The following is a 6,164-nucleotide window of genomic DNA, read 5'->3' as shown; positions in this document are numbered from 1 at the left end:
TAAATATTTAAATTATCTTATAATTAAAATTTATAATAAATAAATATATTAAATATATAAATTAAATTTTAGATTATAATTAACAGGTTAAATTTTGATATAATATTATTTTTAATTATTGATAATTTCTTAAAATAATGAAAATAGAGATAAAGGAGAATAGAGTGAAAGGTTAAAAAACTAAAGTATACAGATAAAGACAAAAGAAGCGTAGATTGAAATGATTAAGAGATAAATTTTTTATTAGTTGCGGTATAATATGTGAAATGCACATTAAAAAAAACAAAGAATGTTAAAAATATCGAATTGAAAGATAAAACTAGAAATAAATTTGCCGGGTCAATGTTCATATTATAATTTTTTTTTCTACATTTCTAATGATATAGATAAATTATAATTGTACATTAATATTATATTCACAAATGTTAAAATGTTAGAGACACAACTTAATTTGGATCCCTCATTCACAGATAAGTGCTAACAAAGGATTGTTTTGTGAGTTTGAGGAAAATGCTGAAAAATCCATTTTTACATGGGTCAAGGTAAACGATAAATTCTTATCAAACACACTTTGGATAAAGCCCTAGCTTTAAACAATGTGTTATATTCATATGAAATGTGTAGGAACATAGTCTCTAGACTCTAGAGTGTTATTGAATGAGGCTAGCTTAAAAATAGTCTTTGAATCCAATGAAGTTTTTATAACAAAAACTATAGAAATCAATAAAACTCATGGTTTTACTTGTATGGTTGGATTTCTTAACCTTTGGCATGGACAACTAGAAGGCTTTAATATATAAAATATTTTAAACGTTTCCATAATATGAATTTGATCTCTATTATTAATCAATTCGAGTCTAATAACAATTGACAGTAATAATTTTTTTTTTTTGTGTATCAAGCATTGTCATAAGACAATTATCATAGGAAGTTGGTAATAAACCTCTATTTGATTTGGAGGAAAGAAAATGAAATGGGAAAGAAAGGGACTCCAAGAAAAAATAAAAAATACTTTTAAAAGGTCAACAACATTCACATTCCTTATATTTATTTATTTATTAATTTTTCTTTAACTAAATAAAAAAATTATTGTCTATGTTTTTTTTTCTTGTCCAAACATTGATGAGAAAGGGAAAAGATAAAAGATAACATTTTAAAATTGTTATGTAATTAATAATGAATGAATTTATAGTAAATAAATTAGCGTGTAGATTATTAATCGATAGAGTTGAAATTTGAAAAAAGAAAAAGAAGAAAAGAAAAGGAATGAATGACGGAATAAATGCGTTTAACGTGAGTGAAAGGCAGCGACGTGAAGGATTGAAGGTGCCCCATTCCGTAGTTTGTTTCAGTACAGTTCCGTTACTTCTTTTTCTTTCCACATGAAGAGTCGTATCGTATCCATCGATGAGTTTTTTTACATGAAAAAAAAATATTTATCCAAATATATAACCCAAAAAATATTTACTTAATCATACAAAATAATATAATAAGTGAGAAATCTGTTTCTCAAACCAATTTCTCACTTGTTTTTTTTATATAAACATTATGATATCGATTTCTGGAAAATTAATTTCATAACATGTGTGTTATTTTGTTTTTTTTCAAAACTATGTTATGAAATGAGAAATAATTTCATAACTGACTTTTTTTTTGTTATTTGTTTTATTTTCTAATTCATATTCCAATTATTAAATAGATTTATTCTAAAATATTTTACTAAAATGAAATAAAGTTGATTTAAAAATTCTTTAGTTAAAATAACAATATTTAGTATTCAATTACTTTTGTATTTTTAAAATAAAAAATATTAGAGAACAACTCATTCTAACATACATTTCATGTACTGTAATTATATATCTAATTTTTTTTTTAAATATTGTCTATTTCTATTTCATAGTTTAAAAGTTCTTCTATTGAAATAATTAATTGATTGGTCATGATTCCATGAGTGGTGCAATGTAGTCTCATTACTCTACGATCTAATGTTTTGATACCAAAACTATAAAAAAATATAGTGTTTTTATTCCTTTGCATTTTAATTTTATTTGATTATTAAAATACATATTTGAAATTATAAAAACACATATGTAACCAACAAGTTGAATTGAACTAAAATATTTAAATTACAAATATATATATATATATATATATATATATATATATATATATATATATATATAATTACCAACAATAAAATAAAATATTTAAATTTGAAACAATACAACCAAAATTTAAAATACGAAGAATATTACATAAATTTAATGTTGTTGACTTGAGTCTACATGGTGAAGACAATTTTTCTTTGACTGACCTAGGATGTGACACATGGAGCATCGCTTTGGTTGATCCACTTTTTGGATATCCTTTTCAATGTGGATACAAGAGGAGACAAGATGATCCTTAGAATTTCTTTTCTTCTCTATGTTGGGGTAAACTATTGGCTCGTGACATGGTAGCCAATATGCTTCATTGCACAATTCTCCAAACAATCCTCTTATATATTGGAGACACTTTCCAACATATACATAGCATGTTTGTAGTTCCTGTACTCATGTTGAGCATGCTTACAAGCAGCAACAATATGAGAACAAGACGTGCAACTTTTGGAATTTGCCACAGCCACACCACCTTTCATCCAGTTTGATCGTGAAAATTCTAGCGAGCTGAATCTTTCTCGGGTTTATTGTCTCCTAGACCAAGAATCGTGTGTCGCATCGATCGAACTCAAGAACAATGTGAGTGTTTATCTTTCTCTATGTGTCTTTGATGACCTTGTTTAGTACTTAAATATAAACTTGATCAGATGTAAGCATTGTTGCAACTTCTCTTCCTCTTTTGTTGAACAATGCATTACACCTTATTTATGTTGATTTTACTAGAGCACTTATTGACAGATTTCTTGAGTACTAAATTAATTAACTCAGCAAGATTAGTGATCATGTGTCCCTATCGTCAGCCACCATCCCATGCGAGAGTCCAATTTCAATATTGTGAATAATACAAAATGAAGTGATATTTAATATGAAGAGAAAAAAGTTTGGCACTCACCTATATTGATAATTAGTTTTTGATGTCATTGTTCTTGAACCTCCTTATGTAATTTTGTGCAATGTGTTGAATGCAGAACACATGTACAAAATTTTGTGTCATCCACCCACTATCACGTCATGAATAGGCACTTTTATTGACTTGTGCCTGTTTGAAATCAAACATAAACCATGTTGTGGGTGACATTCCTTTTTAAATTCTAGAGGAAGAAGATTCATGCTTCCGTTGTTTCACCCTCGACAACAGTAAAGGCTATTTGAAGGATTTTATTATTGTCATCTTGTGCAACTACCACAAGGAGGGTCCCTTTGTACTTATCGTACAATCGTGTTCCATCGACCTGAACTATGGGCTTGCAATATTGAAACCCATCGATACATGGTCTGAAACTCCAAAAAAGACTATGGAATTTCATGAAATTCTCTACTATTTAACCTCTTTGTGATGGCATTGGCAGTGTTTCCTTCTCCACAACCATACCAGAAAGAAATTGTTGCATAGCTTGCAACAATCTTGGTAAATCGTGAAACGATCTTTGTTAGTTATCGTAGATGTTTTCAATAGTCTTCTGCTTTGCCAACCATGCTTTCCAATACGTGGTAGTGTATCCTTCAGTGCTTTTGATGTGTGGTATCAAGGCTAGCACTAAAGTTGATGGATTGTTTTCAATCAACGTGTTGATGCTTTTGTTGATGAGTAGATATGAAAACTTTATATGATCTTGTGAAATTGATGGATTTGAACATGTATGAGATTTGTAGAGCTTTCTTATTTCACACCACTTACTTGCAGGGATGTATGCTACCCTGCACCTCCAAGCAAAACTATTGTCATCACAAATGACAATTAGCTTTGTTGGGTTCAATAGTTGTGTCATGTAGTTAACTCCTTTGCTTACATGATACTGTTGCAAAGCATGTTGTACTCCTTGTTTTGTTAGAAAATGCATCCCTTCAAAAAGAGTCTCCACTAGATGTTGGACTTCTTCGTGATCTAAGCTATGGTTGTATTCAGAAACTACAAAATTAGATTCTTCAAAATTATGCATGTGTGGGGGTATGTAGTATGGTGGTACAATTGTTATTGGAGAAACAAGCACAACTTGTTCCTCATCATCTTCTTGGGGTTTACTGCGTAGAACTTCGTCTTCATCCTCACTAAAGGGACTAAGTTCTTTGTTAGATAAGCTAGGTTCGGTTGTAAACTCAAGCTCATTTAGTTGGGTTGATGAGGTAGGCTCTACCGCAAAGGTACTTTAAGTATGGGTGAGGTTGATCCTCAGTAGCATCAAATGTTTGTGAGTCTAACAAATTGAAGGAAAATGGTGCAGAAAGAAGTTGAGTAAAAGAAGATGTGTTTGGTTCAAATGAATTTTATAGTGGTTGGGTTAAAGCAAAAGTGTCTTGAGTTGCATTGAATGTATGTGAATAATGGGACTGAGGATAATATTAAAGTTCATGAGATACTGGTTGAGGGTTTAGGGTGGGAAGTGTTTGTAGTTAGATGTTGTGTGCAATTCAATGAATGAAAGAATCTTATATTGGCGAACAACATAAATCATACCTTTGATGTCTTCATCGTCAACAAGTTGCACTGATGTAAACTTGAGCATTTTGTGCCCCACTACTTACGAGTATCGAAGTGAAATGTTGCATACTTGGTCCAATGGGTGAAGTCAAAGCCTTTGGTGAATTTTTCTTTTCAAGGCTTCAAGTATGAGACCTAGCTTTGTTTGAAAGAACATCATCAACTGGAGGCATTAAAACATATCCTTTTCATTTGTTTTAATTATTTGACTATTGTAGTGCACTAACCAACTGACAAACGAGGAAGACATGTTGTGTAAAAGAGAAAGAATAGAGAAAGAAATATGACAAAGGGTTTATGTTTGCAAAGTTGGAAGAAAGTAACAGAGAAAGAAAGTGTTGTCTGGATGTGTTAAATGAAGGTGAAAATGACTTTTATATATAGGGTTCATGGTAAAGGGTTTACAACCTAGGGTTGGGTTTTGAAGCATTAGATTCTTTAGCGTAAAGCAAAAGTGTCTTTGACGCACTGATGTAAAACAAAAGTGTCTATAACCTAGAGTTAGGGTCCATGGTTCATTTAATATACTAGGGTTAGGGTTTGTGCGACAAACACATGGGTTGGGGTCCATAATGATTGATAGTAGTAGGGTTAGTGGCCAAAAACAAGAAAAAATAAATAAATCTTCAAGATTTTAATCCATGAAGGCAACTTTTGTCACTTAGGTTGTTATTTGTATCATCTATTTTGGTTAAAATAATGTTTCACTCCCATAATTTTCATTTCAATGAAGTCATTAAGACAACTTTTGGGTCTCAATTTGGCCCTCAAATGCACTAATGAAGTGGCAAAAAACAAGAAAAAATTATTAAAACTTCAAATAACCAATCCATGAAGGCAACTTTTGGCACTTAAGATTGTTATTTGTATCTTCTGTTTTGGTTAAAATAATATTTAATTTTCGTAGTTTTCATGTCAATGAAGCCATTAAGACAACTTTTAGGTCAAACGCATTAAGAAAGTGACCAAAAACAAGAAAAAAAATTATGAAAACTTCAAATAAACAATCCATACTTCAAACTTTTGCCATTAAAATACACATGACAACAATTCAGTAATACAACAACGAAAACACACATGCGAACTATAAATCATTAAATAATAAAATATCAACAAAATAAATTGGGGGAGGGGGGGGGGGGAGGGTTTCTTCAAAACTCGATTCAAGGTTCATTGTTTCATTAAGGTATTCATTCAAACCCTCCAAATTCAAAAAGCTTACAGAAAATTGTTGTTGGATGTGCACATGTTTATGTGGGTGTGTTTGTGGTGGTAATATATAACTTAAGGCATGTGAGGTTGGAGACTTGCTTGAACATAGAAAACATAGTCATTACGTCTGCATCATCGTGCAGTATGTATGCCCTATACTGACCATAATTACCAACAAATGATACAGGCAATTGAAAATATATATCATTGACCACTTTACCATTTGGTAGACAAATCTTGTTTCCAATAGCTTGTTTCAAGGCATGAAGTGACATTTTGTTGTCAAGTTGAATGACCTTTGGTGAATCGCTTAC

The sequence above is a fragment of the Glycine soja genome, chromosome 15, assembly GCF_004193775.1.
Source record: "Glycine soja cultivar W05 chromosome 15, ASM419377v2, whole genome shotgun sequence".
In the NCBI taxonomy this organism is placed as follows: Eukaryota; Viridiplantae; Streptophyta; class Magnoliopsida; order Fabales; family Fabaceae; genus Glycine; species Glycine soja.
Note: the sequence above shows the minus strand (reverse complement) of the source record.